The sequence below is a fragment of the Ostrea edulis genome, chromosome 4 (genome assembly GCF_947568905.1).
Source record: "Ostrea edulis chromosome 4, xbOstEdul1.1, whole genome shotgun sequence".
Lineage (NCBI taxonomy): Eukaryota > Metazoa > Mollusca > Bivalvia > Ostreida > Ostreidae > Ostrea > Ostrea edulis.
In genome coordinates this window covers 62,664,027-62,691,426 of record NC_079167.1, presented here as the reverse complement: position 1 = coordinate 62,691,426, position 27,400 = coordinate 62,664,027, and the positions used below count along the sequence as shown (strand labels likewise).

General features: G+C 34.0%; 1 protein-coding gene across 1 annotated transcript in view; it reads left to right on the top strand.

The window, feature by feature from the left end:
* Window positions 1–231: 231 nt before the first annotated feature.
* Window positions 232–27,400, top strand: part of LOC125669484 (galactoside alpha-(1,2)-fucosyltransferase 2-like) — a 77,589-nt gene continuing 50,420 nt past the window's right edge. The window contains exon 1 of the mRNA XM_048904012.2: window positions 232–492. The gene's annotated coding sequence lies outside the window, so the exon portion shown is untranslated. The remainder of the gene's footprint in view (window positions 493–27,400) is intronic.

Sequence of the window (27,400 nt, the reverse complement as noted above, 5' to 3'; positions counted from 1 at the left end):
TCTCCATAAAAAAGGAAGATCTCGCGCGATCTCGTTCTTTAAATAGGCTCGGGATTCCGGAAGTGACGGGAGAATACATTATTAAACCTTACCTATGTTTACTCATTCATTGCGTGCGCTATGGCGCACTTATAAAATTATCAATTAAATTATGAATCGCAAGTGTAAAATATATTAAACTGCAATGGACAGTAAGGATAGTAAAATATTAAATAGGTTAATTGGTCCACTTCTGCCCAATGCAGAGTATAAAACACCACGCACACACATAAAACCTTGATATTATGAACTTGCAAGTGTTATTTCAATTTTATGATCCACTGCACAATGAAAGCCGCCATATTGCAAATATTAAGCCGCAATATCGAATTCAGCCAGGTAGTGTACACGCCTGACTTCCTTTCCGCGGACCTACCCTTCATTGCACATTACAGGGTGACATCTTGAACTGAGCACTTAATGAATTATAGCAGGGGTCTATGGGAAAATGCAGTAAGTCAGTTAGCTAATTTTATTCAATCTATATATTGAATCATATTATCAGTTGATTACTCTTTGTATGAACGTTTATGCCAGCCGATTTTCGTGGAAAGTTCGACAAATTCACAAGGAACGTGTTATGTTTATGCATGGTTTGAAATTTAATTTATGAGTGTAATACATCAGGAAAAGGTATACATGTGTGTACTTTATAATTCACTTCTTATTGTAATACATCAGGAAAAGGTGCATGTACTTTATAATTTATTTACAAAGACATGTAGTGATTTTTCGTCGAGAAGTTATCTAGAAACCAATGTACCAAGGAATATTATGCTTACATAGGCAAGATTTAGTACAAGTTATCACAGACTACCTGTTGCGACAGGCAGATGTAGTAATGTACCCAGAAATCAGAGAATTTGTACTTGATGTGAAAATGATGTTGGGGATGAGTTTCATTACTTATTCAGCTTTAAACACTTAATGATTGAAATTATAATAATAATAATAACCACAAAGGACCGTTTCGGATCATTAATCGGTGTTTCTCGGTTCCCCTTCTTTGGAGATGAATTGCACACAATACAACTAAAACCGGGTCTCGTTCTGGAATTTTAAAAACGCGGCATTTGAATAATCATCTCCATTGTTGGATCATATAGATGGCAGCAAAAGTCTTTAGTCTGTTGTTAAAAACCTACAAATATAACTGTGCGAACATTCTATTAATAAACTTCACGACTAAATCATTATTTCAACTGTATATGATATAGATATGTTGATTTGTTCTGATGTATATATACATGTAACTATGAATACTGACTCGTGATTTTCGACACCGTGTACCGATATCATGGTCAGATCAAAATTTTGTAGCATATTTTCATTCATGATTGTCATTCCTCGTATTGATGAACTGTTTTGATACAAGTACATGTATATATTATATTACTTTACTATATTACCATTCAGAATTGAATATTGCATCCACTTTGTGTAACCCACTGGTTGTCAAAATATCACCAAATCCGGCGGCCGAAAATGTATACTGTCTAGCTGAAAAAAGAAACTGCATTATTTAATATATGAAAAAATACTTTAAAAAAAATAACAATGAACAAATTTTATTTTTTGTAATACTGTTAACAAATGTATTCGTTACAGCATTTCATAATCCATTAATGTTAACGTCGAATAACGTCAATTTCAGCACACTCGAAAGACACTGGTATTCGAATTGAATTAACAAAGTTAATAACGCGTGTGAGCACCATTTGCATTCATGCATGCTTGACAACGGCGCCTCATTGATGCCACTAAAGTGTTCAGAAATGCTTGAGGGATGTTGTTCCAGATGTTGGTTAAAGCCTGTCCTAAATCAGCCAATGTCACTGGCTGATTTGGTAAACGGCTTAGACGTCGTTCCATTTCATCAGACGTGCTCGATCGGCGATAAATCGGGGGAAACAGCTGGCCAAGGCAAGACATTGACATTCTGTTGAACAAAAAAGTTCCTGACATGTGCAACATGTGACCTTGCGTTGTCTTGCTGCAGAGTGATGTGATTTTGCTGTCTTTGTATGAAGGGTATCACATGGCGCCGAATAATTTCGTCTCGATAGCGTACGCCGGTGAGATTTCCATTGACAATTTGTAGAGGGGTCCTTCCACGTGCTGTTATTCCACCCCACACCATAACGCTACCTCCACATATGTGTCGACGTTACACAACACAAGCGTCCTGGTACCGCTCCCCAACGCGACGATATACTCTACAACAGTTGTCACTGCTATCCAAATGAAATCTGGATTCATCAGTGAACAGAATATTGGCCCAGTCCTGTATCCTGAATCGCAGATGTCGTCTGTGCAACGCTAGTCTAGCGATACGATGACGTTGAAGCAGTATTGGTCGCACCGGTGGACGTCTTGGTCTGATGTTGTGCTCGAGCAGACGATTACGCAGTTCTTGGACTGATTGGTCGAAGTCCAGGAATGCTACGAGCAGTCAAACTTGCTGTCTGGAAACGATTTCTCAGGTGCACAAGTCTAATGTGGTTGTCCTGTCGACACGGCGTCACACAAGGAGGCCCAGAACATGGTCGATTCCGAGTGTTACCAGATTGTTGGAAACGTCTCCATAATGACTGGATGGTGTTCCGATGAGCTCCAACGTGTCTTGCTACGATATTTTGTGCCATTCCAGCTTGAAGCATCCCAACAGCACGATTACGTTGGTTTTCACTGAGTTGTGGCATGACAAAAGGGTAAATTTTGTCAAAACTAAAGTGCTTTCCTTAACGAATAGTGTCCAAACAAACCTTTTACACTTCTTACTCCAAACAGTATTGGCCAGTAAAACACTTCAATAAACAACATGTGTTCACTAACCATGAGAAAGTCCGTGCATCTGAGTCGGGTACTATCCGATATTGTTAAAAACATCATCTTTATCGATTGTTTAGATTTCATAAATATAAACAATAAGTATAGAAAAAGTATACTAAATTTTATAATGCACAGTTTCTTTTTCCCGCTAGTATATATTCTTATATTCATTATTTGTGGATGGGTTCAATTATCTGTGAAACTATTCAAGAAAATTACGTTTTCAATGTAAAACAAAATATGAAAATCAAACGAAATCGAGATGAATGCAAGGTGAAGATAACGAACAGTGATCAATCTCATAACTCCTATAAGCAATACAAAAATAGATAGTTGGGCAAACACGGACCCCTGGACACACCAGAGGTGGGATCAGGTGCCAAGGAGCAGTAAGCATCCCCTGTTGACCGGTCACACCCGCCGTGAGCCCTATATCCTGATCAGGTAAACGGAGTTATCCGCAGTCAAAATCAGTGTGCCAAGAACGGCTTAACAATCGGTATGAAACACGTCAGACAGCATTTGACCCAATGAGAGGTTGTATTGACGAACTAGATCGTTATAACGACCATAGAAATTGCGAAATGCTGACTTCAATCAATAAAACGCAGGTGACAAAATTATATATAGTCGGTGAAGGAAAAAGAAATATAATGCACGAGACTAAATTTTAATCATTAAGTGTTATTGAATGAAATGGTATTCATCACTAGACGTCGTGCACGCTGTTGGTGTCAAAACGTATTACACAACATGGTATCATTTGGCTGTTTTACATAAATAAAAACACTTTACTATACGAAAGTTGCATATCATTTTGACAACAATTTTACATTCTATCCATTCGATATCAATACATTTTATTAAAATGCGAATTATTGAATCTATTAGCTTGGATATTCTAATATTTACGTAAATATTGCATGCAGAAAGGTAACGACGGTGTCACAGACACTCTACCAAAATGTTAATAGCTTTCTTAAAACTAATGATACAAACATAAAATTTTGCAGAATAACTAAGATGGTGATGTTGATAATATAAGTTATCAAAATTGTGATGTCATCTAATCCGTTCCCAGTAGACGCTGATTCACAATGCAAGAATGGAAGTGTTTGAATGCCTTAATTTTGAAAATAGACCATGTCCATGATACATTTTGTGGGTACATTTGGATATTTGAGAGAATTCTGAATTATTTATTCAAAATATGAATTAATATTTGGATAAGTGATTTTAATATGAAAATAAATAGAATATTGTATTATAGGTGTTTGATATGTGGATTATTCATTGCGGTTATGCTAATAAGATTATGTGTCACAACGTCTTAAGTCACAATTGGAAAATGTCTGTTAATGGAGGTTTTTTGGTTATATTGAGTTAACAGTCAGTTAGTCCTGGCAAGCACGGCTGGACTTGCTGGATCTGTCCATTGGAAGAGATTAGATACTGCTCTTTTCCTTAATCGCTTAATTAATGGTGTATTTCCTTAAAATATGGTAAATACATTCATCAGATTTGATATATATTTCTGATTTGTTTTCAATTCAATAATTTGATACATTGATATTTACTAAACTAGATAAACTATTCTTTTCTTTCTTGTGGAGCCATTCTCAACATAGAATTAAAAAAGAGGTAATCGTAAAGCAATATGAGGATGGTGGGTTAAAAATGATCAATGTAAAGGCTTTTATAGCCTCTTTAAAATTGTTTTGGATGAGACAACTCCTTTTTTCAGATAGGGGTTTGCATAATTTCATACCAAATTTAGATCTTAATAAAGTTACTACATGTGGAATAGAATACATAAAGACATCGCTGAAAAACAAATTTTGGGTTGATGTATTTGATTCTTGGATTGAGCTACAGCATAAACAAATCCATTTACAGTAACAGCAGATACTCCATTATTTTACAATTCTAACTTTCTTGTGGGTGGGAAAGCATTTCTTAATAAATCCACGTTTCACAATAATATTAAATACCTTAATGACCTTATTGATGAAGAGGGTTTGTTCCTGACTTATGAATCTTTCTGTAACATTTATCCAAAAGTGAAAATTAATTTTTTAGAATATATGAGTCATCAATGCTATTAAAGCATGGATGAAAAAAGTCAAGTTTGATAAAAAATTAATTAAATTAACAAACCCTCTGATTATGTCGAGTATATACACTCTTCTACGATGCAAAAAATCAAGACAATTTTATACTCCTCTCAATCAAAACTGCACAGAACCTACTAGTGAAAGAAAGTGGAATGAAATATTTGAATTAAATGACACAGAATGGAAAATGATCTTCAGATTGCCCTTTAAAGTTACAAGTAATTGTAAACTGCAATGGTTTCATTGAATTCTGAATAAAATTTTAGCTTCAAACTCATACTTATTCAAAATCAAAATGAGAGATGATAAGAATTGTTCATTCTGTCAGATAGAAGAAACAATTGAACATTTGTTTTGGGAATGTGATAGTGTTCAGAATTTGAAGTTTGTTTTGAACATAAGACCAATCTTCAAATATCAATAACAAATAATTATTTTATTTTTGGATTTTTGAATGAAAAGAAAACTATACAAAATAATCTTGCTCTTTGGCTGAAATATTATATCAATACTATGAGATGTAAAGGGAAGACACTGAATGTAAATGTTGCGATATCGCTAATGAATACATTTTATGAAACTCAAAGACATATTGCATATAAAAATGGTGAAAAAAATTTGTTTGACACCTACTGGAACCGCTGTAATCAATTATTTCATTGAGTGTTTGTTTGTTTTGTTTTTTGTTTAAAAACAAATATAAACTAGTTCTAATTGTAACGGGGACCGTTACAGATGTTCCCCAAACCTCCCCCAATTAAAAAGTGATGTCCTTGTGAATCTATAGCAAAAAATCATTTTATTTTAGCCTTTAATTACATGTAGTACGTTCAATATGGTCATTTCAGTACCAAAAAATGAAAGAAAGCGTTGCACGCGCATACACGCGCACGCGTGTATGATTCCGAATTTTTGTTGATGTCGTTCAACAGGCATTTGTATCATATACCCACAGTGTGAATTTCATAACGTTTCCATCAAATATAAGGAAGTTATAGCGATTTTAAAATCGTCCAATCAGAATTCAGCACACGTGCATGCACGTGCTGAGCAGTAATTCTAACCACAGCAATTTGTAAGGAGTACCAAGACACATCTAAACCATTAATATCAATAGAATTTGATGAAAAACAAAAACGTTATCGTCCTTTAAAAATTGAACATATAAAAAACGTTGCACGCGCATGCGCGTGTGGGTTGGCATTTTTTTGTTACACCAATATATAGATACACATATTGTCTACGTATGCTGTGAATATCATCTCATTCGCTTCATAAATAAGATAGTTACAAACGTTTTAGTATTATCCATGCGCGTGCAAATTGGTAATTTTGACCATGCATATCAGTTAACGGTCTCAATATCTACCTATGATATGAATTTCAAGCCATTTCAATGAACAACAAAAAAGTTAGACTAATTCCAAAGTTAGTGTACAAATTTTGTAATGCGCGTGCACGCGCATGCGTGCGCGTGCTGACAAAAAACTATTATTTTTCATATGTACAAATGATATACTATCATCCTATTTAGGTTTTATATCACTTCCTTCAATATTCTGATTTTCCATTTTTTGTACCAAAATTGCAATGCACGTGCACGCGCGTACATGCACGTGCAGACAAAATGACTATCACTATGCACATTATGCACATCTACAAACGTTATACTATCATCCTGGAAAGTTTCATATCGATCGCTTTTGTAGTTTCTGAGAACACTACCGGACAAAAAAGTACCGGAGAAAAAGAATAATAACAAGCTACAACTGTGTTGGGATGCCAACACAAATGTCCCCGAACACCTCTCCATGTCAGAAATGGTTTTTGATGCCAGATATGGACTCAGAATTCTCCATAAACCCTAGAAAGTAAATTTGGTTGAAATCCGAGGAACTTGATTTGTGGCCGCCATTTTCTTCCATGGTGGTCATTTTGAAACATTTGAAAATTGATTGGAAGGGAATACTGATGCTAGAAATGAACTGTGGACCCTCAATTGACCTCAGAACCCAAATGTTGTAGAGATTTTAACAATTTTAAATATTTCGGTATATGGCGGCCATTTTGAAAATGGCGGCTTAAAAAAAATGGATATGGACTCGGGGTCACCAAATTACCCTAGAAATAGAATTTGGTTGAAATCCAACAAGCTTGATTTTTTGACGTTTTTGGCCGCCATTTTGAAACGGCAACCATTTTGAAAAGTTGATTGCACCCCTCCTTATGATCTCCTATCAGCTCACAAAGTTTGAAATGGATCTGTCAAAGCACTTTTAAAAAATCGCGCGGACAAATTTCTCACTAAAGAAGAGGAATAATAAGAACATAATAACATTTCTTGACATTAAAATCCCGTGGGGATCCGGGTTAGAATAGGTCCTCAGCACTCCTTGCTTGTTGTAAGAGGCGACTAAATGGAGCGGTCCTTCGGATGAGACCGCAAAAACCGAGGTCCCGTGTCTCAGCAGGTTTGGCAAGATAAAGATCCTTCCCTGCTTAAAGGCCGTAAGCGCCGAGCATAGGACTAAATTTGCAGTCCTTCACTGGCAATGGTGACGTCTCCATATGAGTGAATATTCTCGAGAGGGGCGTTAAACAATATACAATCAATCAATCTTGACATTAAAAACTATGACAGAGCATGCTGCTTATTTTCCCTGTGTAAACAATATCGATGTTAAATGAGAAACCTGTGGTTAATGGTGACTTTCTACTATATTTGTCAATTATATAAACCTTAATCTTCTAATGATAATCAAACAAAAAAAATATTGCTAAACATCCTAAACAGTAATTACAGTACCCGCAACGTTATTCTTGACATTCCTATCGTACTCTATCGTGCGTGTATCCTATCGTATCGTGCGTGTATCCTATCGTATCGTGCGTGTATCCTATCCTATCGTGTATCAGGTTTTCCGTTTTCTATCGTGTTTTGCGTTTATCAGGTCTATCGTGTTTTGCGTGTATCAGGTTTTCCGTTTATCGTGAAAATCGTTTATCATGTAGCTTCGGAAACTATCGGGATCGTTTATAAAATCTAATGAAAGAGTACGATACTTTCCGAAACCTTTATTCGTTTTGTTAAAGAAGCTATTTTTAGGAATCGAGGAAAGACGGTATATTTGAAGGAGAACATAAAGTTGTCGATTTTAAGGCAGAAGAAGAGATATTTGTCTGTCCAGAGAGAGAGTGAAAATTTATCACAATTTAATTCTAAGTAGTCTGGAAAGTAGGACAGTAAACCGAGCACAGTAAATCTGAAAGCTCCTTCTGAAGTTCATAAACATTTGTCTGTCTCGAAACAGTTATTTGTAATTAATACTAACAGAAAAATAGGGAGTTCCAATTTGAAAGGAAAAATCAGTAAATTACATTGTTTATCACATACATGTATATTTTAATAATGGTTCTTTTTCTTCCGATTTTTTTTCCACGTGTATGCTACTTATATAGCAACTGCTGAACTTGTGCGCGTCCTTATATCTGATTTTGTGTATCACCCGTGTTTTGACAGCTAACATTCTCAGGGACATTGTATTTCGCACATTTAGAAGATTAAGTTTTAAAAGGGTGCAAGGGTGTTGCATCCCCCAAAATTCTGCTCAACTGGGCACGATTCCGCTGTCATCGTTGTTTTGTTTTTTATATACCTTGTACATGTACACATGTACCAATACTCGTACGTGTAGATACTGGAAATTTATGTTGGTTTTGATGATTATTTGAATTTTTTTTTACACACTAAGCGTTTCAAAATTGCGAATTTAAAACAAGCCGGGTTTTGTTTATGTTTTTTAAACAGTATATTTATGTTTTGTTAACAAAATATCAATTCAAATAAATATGTTCCAATTACTTATGACTATCAATTATCAATCATAGTGTAAAAATATCTAACAGGTGTAGTGCGGTTGATTTTTTTTTAAAGCGGTGGTTATGAAAATAACTTGAGATGTTGAATGAGCCGTGAACTTAGAGCTTGATGCAAAATAACCCTCTCCTCGCTACACGCACAATATTACTTGGTTTTATTTCATACTCAAGGTAATATACATTAGCATAAGAGAGCTACTGAAGCATGATATCACTACATTATATTACATTTAGTTAATTCCCTGTATAATCTATATATTAAACATTAGGTGACAATATAAGCTTTAGAATCATTGGCTGATAAAATTCATATAGATATCAAATAATGAATTCAATGCCGTATATATTTTATTATTATTTTTTTTTAATTTTAGCTGTGATGGCATTAAAAAAAAACAAAACAACGTACGACCGTGGATTAAAGAAATTATATGGTACAAAACCGATCAATGTTTTAAACAAATGTTACCGCGACGGGGACAGGTAGCTGATAGTCATCCCGCGATGAGAACGCGGTTTTCCTGAGTTACCTATAGATTACCGCGTTAGATTTTTTCCCATCGCGAGAACGCGGGAAACAAGAAATCCGTTTTGTCCGTAATGTAGGTATATAATGAACATTGAAATCCTTCAATATTATTATCAACATAATGTAAACATAATGTAATTATGTTGTAGGTATCAAAATTTCGTTCCGTCTAAACCGTTTCTAAATTTACAACATTTCTATCAGGTTTTCCGTTTATCGTGAAGATCGTTTATCGTGTTTTGCGTTTATCAGGTCTATCGTGAAGATCGTTTATCAGGTTTTGCGTTTATCAGGTTTATCGTGTATCCTATCGTATCGTGCGTGTATCCTATCCTATCGTGCGTGTATCGTGTTCTATCGTTTATCATGTCAAGAATAACGTTGCGTGTACTGTACTTTTAAATTTGATCTTCCATCCAACCAAACTTGTATTAACATTGGTTTATATATCCACGTATTCTTTTTTAATATCATTATTATTATATGTATTAATGCTAATTTAATTTTGTTATGCACAGACAATTTTACTCTGGGTTACCTCTATTTTTTTAACATACATACAGTAATATATATATATATATATATATATATATATATATATATATATATATATATATATATACACACACACACATTCTGCAAAGAAACATGTACAGGTAAACGGAGTTATCCGTAGTCAAAATCAGTGTGCTAAGAACGGTCTAACAATTGATATCAAATAGGTCAGATAGCATTTAACCCAATGATAGGTTGTATTCGCAAACTAGATTGTTATAACGACCATAGAATCGATTACAATAATCTACTACAATGAAGAATTCTTGGTCGTCCCATGTAAATAGATCAGTGGCAATGACTTTCCATGGGTAGTCGGGGATACCCGTCATTTTTAGTGGTTCTTTGGGTTTGGAGTTAGGATAGGCGAGGCATGTACATAGTGCAGCTAAGTGTCACATCACTTACTCATTGTGAGATACTAGACCAGAACATATAGTCATGACCCCCATCGTAGGATTTTCTCTACCCCTGGTTGACCCGTATGCAATTTCTGTAGCATTTCAGGTTGCATGGACCTTGGTATGACTAATCTACCGGTATTACCTCTCATGACTAGTTGGTCATAGATGGATAATTCATCCCTGAAATTCCAAAATTCTTTAACCGAGTATGGGGATTGAGCCAAGTGTTCAGGCCAACCGTTCAGGATAATACTGGATTAAAGTTACTAACTTTTATCTTGGATGGTTTCCAATCTGATTTTGTCAAGGTAGGTATTGCTAATAGGCAAGGTGCTAGATACCATATGGACTTGGGCTTCAAGATCATCCGAGATAGAGGGCAAGGTATCGGGCTAGAGAGAGTGTGCTAGGGGAATTTTCTTACCAGGGACATGAGTGAGATGAGGGGAATATCTCTGGAGTTGCAACATCATGCCTTGTAACCTTGTTGATGCAGAATGAATGGATTTCTGCATAATCGGAACAAACGGTTTATTGTCAGTTTGAACTGTAATCTGCCTACCATAAATGTATTGATGGAAATAGCGACATCCAAACACAATGACTTACATTTCTTTTTCTATTTGGGCATAATTGATTTCACTAGGAGTCAGTGCTTTTGATGCGTAACATAAACATTATGAGGATGTTTGTGACCTTTTCAAAAGCCTCGTCTTGGGCAGCGTCTCAAAGAAATTCAAACTTGGACGACAAAAGCATCCGCATGGGAACTGTCACTTCCGACAAATTCGGTGCAAATTTCGCCAGATAGGTGATCATGCCTAGCACAGTTTCTAAGTCACTACGGCTCTTTGGAGGTTCCATCTCATGGATGGCTTTGACCTTTTTGGTTGATTGATTGTTTTGCTATTTTCCGTTACACTCAACAATTTTTCAGTTATATGTTGGCGCCCAGTTTTTATTGGTGGAAGAGAGAACACAGATACAATGTACCTGGGAAGGGACCACCGACTTTCCGAAAGTAAACTGGGAAACTTTCTCACTTATCGGCGCGAGCGGGATTCGAACCCGCGCCGACCAGAGGTGAGAGGGCGTGTGATTTTGAGCGCGATGCTCTAACCATTTGGTCACGGAGCCCTTGTATTCTTATTATACAAAAATCATTACATTATCCAGACACTCCCGATAAATTTTTTTTTTTATGAAAACCTCTATCAATTTGAAAATACATTGAACATAAGTCTCCGTCAAATGTAATTAACTCGGGATTTTAAAAATAAATAATTCGATGGTTTGTATTTTTGCTTCTATTAATTAAGTAATAAATTAATTCCAATTTGTTAATCATTGTTAATCATAGACAATGCTCTAATTTCTATATTGGATCAAGTTATATTTGTCAAGATGCATATTAACATAATATGATGAAAGTAATTATGTTAAACAGCGCATTTGTCAGAGAGAGAGAGAGAGAGAGAGAGAGAGAGAGAGAGAGAGAGAGCACACCGGTAATTATTAAATATCCCTATTACATGTTGTACATGTATGCTTTTCATTTACTGAATATACTAATTCGCATTCAAAACAGGAATTGCCTGCAAGTACGCATTATTTAAACATAGAATTTAAGAATATTTTAATGAAGAACAAAAGACTAAAAGAAAAAATTTCAAAACCAGGTTTTCTCAAAAACATAATATATAGTGTTTGGTATCGTTGGAATTGGCTCAAAACGCTGAAAAACAATATAAGTATCAGGAGGGAAAATATTGACATTTTTCCTTTTCTTAAAATTACTTTAATATCTGTGTTATACATGTTTTCTTAAAACATTTGTACAAATACATGTATAGAATTAAATTCTTGAAAAAATAATTTATGAAGTCACCAATATGTGATTGATACTAACAGGGATAATCAGTTTTCGCTAAGTTAGTTTGGGTGTTTTACTGGTAAAGCGAATTAAATTTTATATACACATGCATCGTCCGACGATGGTATATGACAATTTACCATTGTAATGAATGTATGGTTCAATCAATGTAAAATGAGAAGCTTTTGAAATATGTGACAAGTCGGTCATCTTCTAGCATCCTCGTAAAATTCACATTATCAAAGAGATGGGCGGTCCTTCTGTCACTGGTGCGCTCCGCGCACTCGTGACAGAAGGACCGCCCATCTATTTGATAATGTGAATATTACTCGGATGCTAGAAGATAACCATTACTTATTGTTTGTAGGCACAAAAGCAGTGTTGGGTGAATCTATTTCTTCACGGTTTTTTAATTTGTTTAGTTTTCGTACTATTTCATTTCATTCAGTTATAGGCTTTTTCACATAGGAAAGCCTTTGCGCCCAGTATACATGTACATTGTATAGTCAAACACGGATATAATTCCACGCAATTTTTTTTTCTTTTTCGATTAATGCGTCATTCGTTATAAATTTGCTTAAATATCACTTGTGTCTTTGGTTTTCTCCACCCACACCCTCATTTACTGAATACTATTTTTTAAAGTCAGTATATCATTTTGTTGAATAAAACAAGTGCGGCGTTGCTAACTTGTAACAATTGTTGCAATCCAGATTGTCCTTTTCTTTTTATTTCAAATTAGTTAAGCAAATATTCTATTTTCGGAGAAGAGGAATTGGGGGGAAAATTAAGAAAAATATATCAGATTTTGATATATAGTGTTTCTACAAAAATATAATTCAATGTTTTAATTTTTGTATCACAATTTCTGAAATCAAATAGTACACAAATAGAATGTAACTTTTGAAATACGAAATAAAGTGTAGGTCACATGATTTAAGAAAGAAGTACAATGTATCAAATTTTATAAATATATTAGATAATTACAAATGCTTAAAATCGCAATATTTCAACATCCTATTTATATTTTTGCATACTTTAATCTTTCATTAATTACGTGTAACATTTAAATTCCTCCATACAGTTAAAAGATAATAAAGGAAACGCGGCATTTTACAATGTAACGAGTATACATGTACATGTAACAACGTCCTGATATTTATCTTAAGATTTCTTGAAGTTAAGATAGTTTTGTGAAACGGTTCTGCCGTTTCTTATGATTGTCATAAGTCAGATCCGATTTATCTTATGACAATCTTAAGATAGTTTTGTGAAACCCGGCCCAGATCTGCATATTCTCGTTAGAGATTTTCGCGCCATTAGTATGTGACGTCAATCGCGGTGAAGCGAAAAAGCATGAAAACATTAAACAAGTTGTGAACAGCACCTACAGCAGGCTATTGATACAAATTGGAGATATTCAACAGTTACAAGTCCCATTGTATTGTGTTGTACAGTATATAGCTGTAATAATCAGCTCAAAAAAGAAGAGTTTCTTTACTTTTACCAACGAGGCAACTCGGGAGAAATTTTGTGAGCTTAGATACGTCAAACCCAAATGTCAAAACAAACTAGATAGAAATTCTTGAAAAAATACTGCAAGTATTCATTACTGTTGAATAATCGGAAAATTTTCCATAATCGATTATCGATTATGGCATTGATCAATAAAAAAGAAAACTATTGCATACATTTGATTAAATCTTCTAGATTTGTAAAAATAAAATTTCAAACTTAGTTCAAGAAATCTCATTCCTACATGTAGATCAGTACCTGATGCTACATGTACATCTAATAATGGTGAGGGTTTGTGTCGGTACATATTGTAGGAGTCATGTAACAACTCTATCTACATATATACAGGTTTCACACCTCCAGTTACAGTTACAGTTGTCCTTTGAATTGGAGATCAAACCTCCGTAATAACACAAGAATAAACACCGGTTGATCTGACAAATGTTGAAAACACAAAAATAGACGTATAAATATTCCGGTTCTAATGATATTATTAGTTACACAGTTAGTTAGTGACCTGATACGGAAAAATACATGGTGTGAAAAGAAAACCCGTATCGGGCGAGGCGAAAAATACATGGTGTGAAAAGAAAACCCGTATCGGGCGAGGCGATACGGGTTTTCTTTTCACACCATGTATTTTTCCGTATCAGGTCACTAACTAACTGTGTAACGAATTTATCACGTCGAAGACTTCTAACTGGATATGTGGGGGGTCTATATCATACAACTTAGTCAAATGTCTTTCCTTTTGACACGGCTGCAAGTCGAACCCGACGATAAATAAAATTACTCGCCCAATACGGATTTTACTCGCATGATACGGTTTTTTTCACGGCGTCATGTGACCAAGATCTGACCAATTAGATTTCAACAATTTTGTCTGAGGCGTGATAATAGTTATTTCGAAATTCCTAAAACTAAAATTAATCAATACACGTGAATAAAGCCGATGTCTACAGATTTCAGCTTAGTGGGTATTTTACTTATTTTAACCACCTCTAACCTGAAAAAAAGTACTCAAAAGCATATTGGCAGAACTGTCATGGCTTTTTATTTGAAACAACATTCACCGTTAACATGCCACTCGCATGTTCATACCCTATGCGCCGATCTTACCACCTGTAAGCTTTTGGCAGCATAGCATTCACAAATATTCAACAAACCATATCAGAGCTGGGGGGGGGGGGGACCTGGAGACAACAGTATCCCTCAGCAAATGGTTTTCTGTCAAAATTGCGCCAACACGTTAGAAAGATTGACAAAGGCAAGTCTATAGATTTCATCACCAGTCTCTAACTGCCATGGCGATTTCTGAAATAGAAAGAAAACTCACAGCAGAAAATGAGTTCATCAAATTATACAATAGAAATGGACCTTCAAACCAACCATAGTATTTAAGGGAGGGATGGGAGGGGAATTCGTCTGCACTTGCCCAAGGATGAAAATGAAAAGCCCGAGAGCGCATGCTCGCGTTAGGACTATTTATGGACTAAGTCTGGTGTTAAGAAAGGACCGCAAAATTCCGGAAAAATTGAATTGCACTTCAGAATATTCAAGCATGTCAAGTTCGTCATTCTCAATAACTGTATTTATCTTAAAGGGATAAATTTGATTAGTCTTTGAATATTGTATAACCCGATGAAAGAAATAAAACCGACAAGAAATGTGTGATTATGACCGGAACTAAACCTACGCGGACCGGAACGTAAATGATAACCCGGAACGAAAATCATTGGTATTTAGCATTCCTAAATCATGCGACACCGGACGACAATATGTACCGTCACACACACTTTGAATAAGATCATTTTGATTTCCTGACCAATCAACAAAGAAGGAAATAGTGTCAAACGTTTCCAAGATTATCCATAAGTTGTGCAACTCGGCTTTATATCAATATTTTTTCGTAATTACGAGAAAAATTTCTCGTAATTACAAGATATTTTCTCGTAATTTCGAGATAATTATCTCGTAATAATGAGATCTTTTCTCGTAATTACGAGATAATTATCTCATAATTACAAGATCTTTTCTCGTAATTACGAGATAATGGAATGTGAATTAATTTTTTTTCATGATACTAATAGGCTTTCGTACGATAGAGATTTCATCAGATTGGTAATATTAAAATCCGGCTGCCCCCCTTCCTTTCTTGAAAAATAAAATTATAAATTAAATCGATATCAGTAAATCGGCTGTTTCCTTCGACACGTTGTAGGTTAATGCATCAGCAGATCTTCTCTACCTTCTCCAGTGTAACGGTTAGAGAAGAACTTATTTCAATTAGATCATCATTGGCTAATGCATGCTACACTCTACATATACAGACCTCTAATGCTTTAAAAAATATTATGATCTACAAGGGAACACAATCAAAATGTTTGCAAACGAAATGTGTCATTCAGATATTTACCAATACGTTCCATCCTTTCTGTGAGCGGGATCTCCGTCCGAGTCCGTCTATGTCGATGTAGGCTAATATAAATGTTTGCTGAGGGAATTTCTTGAAGATTTGGCACAGCGGCAGGTTCAAACATGTATGGCTGAATCTTAAATACTAACGGGATGTCATCGATATCGGAACATTAACTATCCATTCTGTATAATTTATGATTTTCAATAGAATCTATTCACACACACATAGGTGCTGCAGCACATTGGCACGTATGACGTCATGACGTATCACGTGATTAGATAGCTCATTGGTGACGATTTGTGAAGCGGAAGCTTTGAATATATGCAGATAAAATGCATGTTTGTATCAATTACTCCTGATTTTAATTACATTAAAAATCGTGGTAAAAACCCTTTAAATTACGCAAGATATAATAAAAACCATGATCGAAAAATGAGCCTAAGATATGATGATAGCAGCTGGTAGAAAATGTCACATTTGATTGCTTACATCTGCTAAACTAGTGCAGATATCAAGGTGCAGATTTTCCGAGTATTATCAGATAGTTCAATTAAAACAAATTAAGGAAGTATAGCGCACTTGGTATGCAATTTCGCCTACATAAATACTTTTTCTTGAATATCATTTTTTACAAATATTCTGCTATACAATGTCAGGTTATACTTAATTTTGTGTATAGAAATGATTTAAAATAATTAGGCGGGAGGTAAGCGATGAGAGTCTCCATCTCTACCCAATTCTAATAATGCACGCGTTTCCGAGACACCGTCGCAGTATAAATGCGAAGAGCGATAATATTGTAGCTGACAGCGAACAAGAACAAAATGTGCGGAGCGGATCTCGGTCTGACTATAAATCTCCCACACAAACACTATATTATATCTTTGAGATACCTCAAATATTCATTGATATATTATCTTTCTAATATCTTTTTGAATAGAAAATGAAATAAAATATGCATATAGTGTATTTTATATATTTTATTATTATTTATTATATCATATTTATTATATATTTTGCATATGAATTGATATAAAATATCGATGATCACAATTATATTTAAGTGACATACAAACTTAGATCAGACGCGTAGTTAGAAAGATATTCAAAATATACATCAAATGTAACCTGAAATAAAATCAAACCGAAGCGCGACCGATTTCCCACATACTTTATGAAGGTTTGGACAGAAACGGGGGAATAAGAAAGACCGAATATGAATAACCCCCTCGTTTCCACAGAAATTAAAAATACGTAGACATTTCTTATCCGTCATATTTCTTTCAGGTGTCTCAATGTACACTGCTCGTATATACCCAAAATGTGATTGTCACACCCGAGTGATTTTCTAGGTGGACTCGACCAATGCACATACATGGGAAATGAAAAAAAAAAATAAATCAAATCAAGTTTTAAAACATCCCTTTTTGCACAAAATTACAACATTCCGAAGATTAGATAATTTAGACACAATGTGAAAAAAGCTTTTCTTCCATACTTTGAAGTATTTCCAGTTTTTTAAAAATGAAATTAATTCGGAGAAATGATTTACACTGTACCCCCTCCCCCCCCCCTCCCCTCCCCCCCCCCCAAAAAAAAACCCCACATCAAATGCGAACAACTATTCAACAAGTATCGGAGATATGCACTACCGAAAATGTTAGATTCTCTTTATTTTGATAAATCCACGAAACTAAAATGACAAACTCCATTTGTATCTCGACAGAAATTTACAACACGTTGTCATTCCATTATATTTCACCTTTGCCAATCAGGATGTCTTCAATCGGGGGGATATTTTTCCTATATTGAATGGTCAGGGGTTTTGCAGTTTATAGAAATTAGGAATCTGATCATGAACGTACATATAAACTGAGCATCTGGCTTGATATATTGCGTGCACAATTCAACATTATTTAGAAAGATCAAAGTACTGAAAGTACTGAAAAGCGCTAAACTGACCTCATAAATGTATGCAATGTTAATGAGGAGAAACAGCAGGAGAGAAAATTGATGCATTATTCTTTATTTTCACACAACTAAATGATACATTCTTTTTAGAAGAAAATAACAGATATGGATGGGAAACAATGTCCTGAAACTGTTAACTATGTTGAAATATAAACTGTATATGATGTTGGTAAACGCAACAGTGATTAGAATAATTTTGGCCCAACCTGTTCCGGGAACCAAAACCCTACCCCTGGGATCATGAAATTTACAATTTGGTAAAGGGCTACCTGCTCCTTTTAAATATCTGTTTAGTCTTAATTTTGGTATCAATTGCATTAAAGAAGATGCTATTGAAATGTTTTACACATGAACACTATCTACCAAGTTTGGTATCACCTTGTAGTCAGAACCTCTATTCCGAAGATCATGAAATTTACAAAGGACTAGATATGGTATGCTTGCTTGTAGGCCCCCCTTCATAGCCAAAATTTAATCCTTAATAACAGTTGAGGAAATTCATGAGTTCATGATCACATTTATAATGTCTTATTTTCTTGTGATTTAAAACAAATACTTTGTGCTTGTAGTGTAAAGAGGTCATTTAAGTCACTATGATTACAGAAAAGTGACAAAAATTCCGTGATTTGACATCTTCAATAGCCATTCTAAATACCTGCGATTTCTTGGACAAGATTGATATATACACACCGTAAATATATTAAAAGTGAAAATCCACATGCAAAATATTTTTTTGTTTAAAAAATTGCAGATATATAACCGGCGTGAAAAGCCACGCATTTCCCCCATCACGTTCGTGTCGGCGTCATACCTCCGTATATATAGTGTACGCCGTAGACGGGGAAAATACCAGCAACATCCAAAAACGTTCTACTTACAATTTGAGCCGAAAATTTATAAAATTTTATTTTTCAAGTTTTATTGTTTACAATGCTTAACTAAAGCATTTCTAATGGTCAACCGAACTTTGAGTATCAGTTGTTGAGTTACAAGTGAGATACAACACTTATACATTCCCTTCTGATACCGTGACGTCAGACAATATTTATAGATTATCTCCAATGTACTCGCCACATTGTTTACAATGTACTCGCGATTGTTTGATAATTTTTCCTCGTTATAAACACTAATGAAATAAAAATGCACTAGATTTCTTTTTCATGCAAGGTATCAAGAACCCGATGGTTTTAGCTTTCATTGTTCATGTTGTTCGCACGATACTTATCGGAGACAGGACAATGAAAGGTGAAGATAACGAACAATGACCATTTTAAAAATCCCATATGCAATATTAAATAAATAGTTAGGCAAACACGGACCCCTGGACACACCAGCGCTCAAAAATGAAAACGTAAATGTTTGATATTAGAAACTTTTAGAAGATTTCTGTAAATTGACCGTTGACAGGTATAGTGCGAACAGAGCTCGAAACTCTGGGTAGAGAATGGCGGACCAGGGTAACAACAATAGACCCGAACTTTCTTTAGACAATACGGGTATAATGATGAAATTTAAAGGGGCTGATTCACGATTTCCCCCAAAATTTCGTTTTTCACTTTTAATGATCAAAACCTACTGTCTAATATGTTTAAAAAATTTCGCATTAAAATTGAGGTTATACATTATCAGAGAAGGTCATTTTAGAGAGGTTATTATTTGTTTTGTAAACAAAGATTGCTCTATGTTATTGTTTACGAAATTTTCAAAAGAAATGGATATCGATCTAAGTTTATTATATCTTTCACATTTCAAGCATTCTTTGGGTAGAATGTGTCATCTAAAAGTTAAAATTTGTGACTATGCAAAATTAAGATGCTTTATATTACAAAATTAATATTTCACTGGTTTGTTTGTATACATAAAAAGACTCGAGTCTTTGTTTACATAACACATATTTTAGGCTAAAATATTGTCAGAAGGTCAAAATGTTGGCTGTCAACATTGTATGAGTTATATTTTTAATGTTTAACATAAAAAACGCACAATATTTTTTTTCAAAAATCGTGAGCCAGTCCCTTTAATGTATTATCAAATCTTGCACCAGCAAGGTAAATACAAGATTTCGCTACATATGTTTTAATCGCATTACATACCTTAAAGTTTTGACGATTAGCCGTTCGGGGAACCCATGAAATTCTAGACCCCCTCCCCCCAAAATAATCAAAATCAAACCGATGTCCATAGATAATAATGGCAACTCATGTACATTACCAATGTGTCACAGTAGCCTTGAGATATGTTTCCCCCCACTCTATTGTATGCATTACTACATATACCCAATCAGAATACATGGATTTAAATTAAAGGGAATAAAATAATAGAAAAGGCTCTACAGAACAGTAGGATTTGGATATTTATATACTATTTGGATCTGTAAATTTTAAGCTGGTCTACTAAATCCCATACTCTCCTGCCCATTCATATGACCATCTCATGTGTTTTTGAAAGAATATTCAAGAAGACGTCATGGTATGTTTTTCTAAATTAATGAATAGATTGTAATTAGTTCCTCGTAACTGCATTGAATTGAATGCGATTTGTTTGCATCACATGGAAAAAGTTCAATTAATTCTTTATCATTGGTCTAAATATTTTTGTCATTTTCGATTTTCTTTTCCGAATGACGTTTTATGATAAGCAGGTTTCGAGATAGGAGCTTTTCTGTGTAGGAGGTGATTTTAGTACTATTAATGAACACCTAAGTGTTGGACGTAATGCACCTCCAGTCAGCGAGGAAAACGATAAGTTTATAAAAAGCGGCTTCTGCTTAAGGTAGCTCACTACACTAAAGCGTATACTTTGTATGACACCACGTCACAAGATGGCGATTTAAATGTTTTGTGAAATTATTGGTGAACCGCAGATCTCGAGTTCAAATCCCCCAGAGTCTTTTTTTCATATGTGTTGAAATAATTTTTTTGAAAATCATGTTTTTATCCAAATTTGTATATTTTTTGGCATATATTCCTATTGTATATCATCATATTTTTTATGATTAAATCAATTCGTACTGATTTGAGAAACTATTTCTGGGTGTAGTGAGCCACCTTAACATGTAAATGTATTATTGTAAGAAATATATAATACTATCGAAAGACAATGTCATGTGTGCTACTAATATCGTATGAACAAGGAATTACGTGATATAATAAGTATTTCAAACATTTATCAACTCCCTGAATACTTAATTAACTATACTTACTTGTGTTGCGTATCAAATGAATCGGCGTATGACATTTGTCCCACCCTGTGTGTAAACAAATTATTTCGCTCCTTACTGTGCGCGAGAGTTGGTATTAGAGGGGTATAGACACGGTTGGAGCTGAAGATTTTCTTTACATTTTTCCAATTTTAATGTGTAGAATGCCTAACTAAGGTATTTCTAATTGTCAACCAAAATTTGAATTTTAGTTGTCGAGGTACATGGGAGATAGAGTTCAAAATTCTATGTAATGTAAACAAGGCACGTGCCATGATTTTGTTTTTTACATAGGTTAAATATATTAGTGAAAGTTTCGTTTAAAGCTGATCTGTTTTCAATTTACAAGTTAATTCTGAACACATTTAAATAGTTTCTAATGTTTAGCACGTCTCATTCTGTTTTAAACATGATATTTTCTGTTGAGTAATCTATATGTAAACAAAAATATGAATCGAGCCTTGTTTACATATCAACGAATTGTGAGAGCTGTATCTTACTTGTAACGGAACAACTGATATTCAAATTTTGGTTGACCATTAGAAATACTTAAGTTAAGCATTATAAACAATGAAAATGGAATTTGAACATTTTCAGCTCAAATCATGTTCATGCCCCTTGAAGACCTACATGTATCTTCAAATTATTGAACACATCCCTGCAAATGAAATAAATAAATTGATTCAATTCAATCAGAAAGTTTTAGTGAAATTGACCCACCTTCAATAGAATTTGACCCTTTCCCTAATTGAGATAATTTGAAGATAGTGTCAAATATTTGAAAATATTGAGTGAAATATTTTGTTTTGTAATATTTGAATTTATTTTTGATTAATCGGACCCATCTTCAAATAATTGAACATAATTATAATAAGATATAGCTTCAATTATATAATTTCAAGTTGGTACAATTAAACAGTATCAAATGAATTGCACATGTTCAATTCCATTGCAGATACGTTCAAATTAGTGGAAAATTAAAAAATGAGCTCGTCCCAGAAAATTGTCTTTCTCATGTAACTGAATTAAGTATTTAAATTTTCTGTGGATATCTGGGGTATATTACAAAGTATTTAAATTTTCTGTGGATATCTGGGGTATATTACAAAGTAAAAACTCGTATCTTTACGTTGTTACGTTTGTAACTCCACGTGTCTTGAATTCAGTTCGAGATACATGTATGTCAAATTATCGTACTTAGGGACAGTAGGGGTTTGTGCCCGCTTCCCCAAAGAACTTTGAAAAGGGAAAGATAATAGCAAAAGGAATGCATCAATTAAGGGCAAAGAATGTATTACGTGATGGAGTATGAATCGAGATAGGGACACCCAAACCCCAAACTAGCAGTGACCGAGAAACAAAATTGAAAAAAAAAAATGTTTTGCATTCAAAATTCATTGTATATTATACATACAGTGTAAAGTAGATAACAGTCCAAAATATACTGTAAATGTTACAGTGGTGGGAAATTGAAATGATATGATACAAATAATGACTATACATGTAAAAAATTACCAAAGAAATGAAATGATTTTGGTAAGCAGGTGTGAATATTTAAGGGATGATTTTAAAATATTATAAGATCTTCAGAAGCAAATGACATGTTAAACCATGGGAGTTCGCAAAATGTGTATTTTGAATTTACTGCGTTGAACTATGATAAGATGATATATATATATATATATATATATATATATATATATGTATGTATGTATGTATGTATGTATGTATGTATGTATGTATGTATGTATGTATGTATGTATGTATGTGTGTGTGTGTGTGTGTGTGTGTGTGTGTGTGTGTGTGTGTTCCCAAAACTTTGCGTTGCCAAATCTTCATAAAATGACAATTCGCAAGATGTGCATTTTGATTGATATATTGAACTAAAATAAGGTGAAAATTGTCGTAAAGATTCAGTGGGGATAGCATATATATATTTTATGTCCTCACCCTACCCCCATGTGAATTCGAAATAGACTTACCCCCGCCCCGCTAGGAAATTATGTTTTAAGGCATTTATATCGTGTATGGACAAAAACATGCTTGTTGAATGGTTTTTTTTTAAATGAGAAAATGGTTCCCTTCGATACTCACAAGTCACATAAATAATAATGAATAATTCATAACGCATCGTAAAAACCGTGCACGGATAGTTATCCACACGGTACACAAATATTTTGTTTGCCATATTCAAACAAGTGCACTAATTAAGGACACCGTGTCACAACAGCATCGCATTACGTAGTACTTTAAAATTACGAAGTAACTCGCTATGTAATACCCATACGATGTTTTATCAAACGATGTTCAACTGTTTATTGTGACACTTTTATCGTTCTCCATGCATACTTTGAATTTAAAATGATTTTAAAGTGTAAATTACAACCTCGGCTTTTAGTAATGGTTTTATACCGAGATATAAAGTCATGAAATGGACCTTAAATCGTATCAGAAACTATCCTCTTATCTGCCGTCCGATGCATTTCGTCTCAAAGTTTGCTCTTCTTACATGGCAATTCAAGAATATTCATCCAACAATCTAATAAGAATTAGACTTGTATATCCGCTCCTCGTATCGTAGAGGAGCGGATCTAATTTTAATTAGATTGATTCATTCAGTAACCTATCACAAAGTTTTCTGTCGAAGTGACTTTATTCATAAAAAAAGAAGTAAAAGTAAGCTTCCTACCTGTTCGCTTACATCGGATACACAGCGACGGTTACCTTAAAGTGGTACTGAGGATTCTAACCAGATCCCCACGACCAAGTCACTGAATGGGTAATGCAATAAGGAATAAGTGTATACAGTAATACAAGTGAGTTGATGAAAATAGATAAATACAATATTTGTCAAATGATACAAAAATTAATACAATGATTTTGAATATTAGAATATCTAAAAGCGTTTTGTTGACTTAATATATGGATGTAAAAGGTAAAAAAAAAAACAACTTTTTTTTTCACATGACCACAGGGAGTTTCCCTTTAATAAAATATCCAAGTTGAAAGGTACATGTGCAATGCACATTTAGATTAGCAAGGTTGTTTATTAGTTCAAAGAAGGTGTCACACGTCTTATGATAATTTCCCTAAAGGTATTGCATGAAAGATCGATAAAATTAAGTTATTCAAATATATGACAAAACCAATTGGAACTTATGTCTTGATTCAAACATTTTTGAAAATAAGTTTAAAAGACGTGAATTGACAAAAATTAGCCAAAATAATTCGAGTTTAAATCCAGCAATAAGCGATTTATATGATTTTTAGCGTTCAAATGGAGGGGTATCCCCGAATTTCAGAATTTTTTTTAGCATGAATATGTTCTTCGAGTTTTTCCACTTAAAAACTGTCGCTTTGAAATTTTGTTTCACGGGGGCATTTTTTTTGTAAAATTCAAAAATTCACTGATATTATTTTCAACTTCACCTGTATGTTAATTTTCATTAGAAATGTATGGTCTACTGCGTGGTTCAGTGGATAAGGTGGCCGTCTTTAATATGTAAAGATGTGTTCTTTTTTAAAACGACCGGGTTCTAATCCCTCACGAACACAATTCAGTTTTTCATATTACTTTTTCCATCTAGATTTTTTTCTTAATTGAAACACACTTCTAGTTTTTATAAATGGTTCAGATCAAATCTCTGTTTATTACAATGTGCCGAGTTTGAAATAAGGTTCCAACCTGGACGCTGTTTAGTTTGTGAATGGGATTCGTTGTGAACACGCATACAGCATGCAATACCTGTTTTTTTTAATAGTCAAGGTTGCTTTCGAGAACTTAAATGTTTTTCTGAGTGAAAGGTGTTGACAAAAGCATAATTTGGTGTCTTTCACGAAAAACCGTTGTGAACTTTGCAAAGCTATGAAATGAAAAACTTTATGGCCAAAAAAGGTAAATAATCGTTAAACAGTTTGACTGGATGTTATGTATTGCTATGGTGAATTCATGTTTTCAGGTGCATGTACATATAGTTTTGTTGAACTTTATAAATGCGTATTAAACTTTCCATATTTTGTTTGTGGTCAGAGTCATGTGCAGTTACTAATTGTTGGTGTGTTGGTGGTAGAAAATAATACATAGAGTATAAGAGCTTTTAGACTAGTAGTATAGAATATTAAATTTTTGATACACTTGTAACATGTAACCGTATACATGTACATTGTTTCTGATTTCAACAGTATTTTATTCATGTATATATATAGAAAATATATACATAAATAGGATTAGGCAGCAGGCACAATGCCTATATAAGCCCTTTCCATAGGTCAAAGGTCAGTTATGACAAAATAAAATTAATATAGTATATGTACATGAAAATAAAACAAAATTATTGAAGGAAAAGATATTTACAAATAAAAGAAAAAATAAACAATTATAAAAAGGGAGGATGTGCCGGTTAAGTTAAGAATATAACAATTAATACATACAATATTTTGGATTCAGAAGTACATGTATGTTTAGCTATACAGTGAATATTGAGCGAGTACATATTTACATACATTTTGCACAAGAATATCAAATACTGAATCTTCGACTTTTTTCAATGAAGGAATGAACTGTATCAAATATTTTTGAATTAGTACTAAAAGATTCGCCTTTGACACCATTTAACAATATTTCAACTGTAACAGGGATATTAATAATTGAACTTAAGTTATTCAAGAGCATTTCTCTTTGTGCATTGTAAAATGGACATTCCATGAACAAATGGTAACTATCCTCACATGGATTACCACAAAGATTAAAAGATGGATTACTAATAAGACAATGATTGAAGAGGTGCGCATTGAGATTGCTAGCCTGATTGCGAAGTTGGCAATGTATGATATTTACTCTACGTTTACCATAATTATATAATTTATTTCTTGCGGTTTTTTAAAGTTTGTTTTTGAAAGATGTAATGGAAGGTGATTTTGTTATGTCTTCAGGAAGGTTACTCCATAGCTTTATTGTTGCTGGTACAAAACTATTCATATATGATGATGTTCTAACCTGAGGAACAGTATAAGTCCCAGAGGCCCTAAGGTTGTAATTATGATGTGATGATTCACATAATTCTAACATCTCTACAAGATAGTCTGGAGTATATCCATTTATAATCTTATAGAGAAGACTAAGGCTATGATTTCTTCCTCTGATTTCTAAAGGTTACCATCCCAGTTCAGTATAGAGTTTACTTCTTAAAGAATTATATCTCATTCCTGTAATTATTCGTGCTGCTTCAATTTGTACATCTAGTAATTTTGAATCTTGTATGCTACAACCACCCCATACAACATCAGCATATTCTAGTACTGGTCTGATAAAAGACAAATATATTTTGATAAGGGAGTCTCTACTCAGGGGCGGATCCAGGAATTGTGGTTACGGGGGCGCCACTTTAGAGGTTCCCGGGGCGAAGCCCCGGAAGCTCCTGGATTTTACAGATTTTATTGAAATATATTTCGATATTTTTATTGAAATATTTATCCTATTAAGTCATTTGTACTATTTTCTATCATTTTAATAAGGTGAAATTAATAAAATGACCCAAATTTTAAGGGGTTTTTTTGGAAAAAATTAAGTTCTCCCAATAAAGTAATTCAAGAAATCAAAGGATTTTGTCATTTGTCACATTTCATAATTGGTTCACCTTGAGTGCCAAAATGGATTGTAGGGTAGGACATTGATTTTCGAGTAAAATCAACATTTACAGTTTTATTTGGGTTAAAATCCAATTGTTTCTGATACTCAGAAGGGGAAAAAACACAATTTAATTTTCACGATTTCAAAACTTGTGTTTATGCTACAGGTATAATGTATTGACACATAAAATGTATTAGGCTTGCTCTTAGTATTGGGGAATCCTACGGGTATTTAAATGGCAAATACGCAATAAGAGTATAAATATGGATGAAGGTCAGTCCTACGTCACGAGTGCTGGCACCGAGCTCCGATTAGGAAAAATTCCCGCTACGGTGCAACACCCTCAAATTTCTGGAGGAAGAATTCAGGGCATGCATCTCATAAGATAATGTTCATTATCTCCAATATGGTTGCCAATAGTATTTTTTTAAAAGATGTGTAT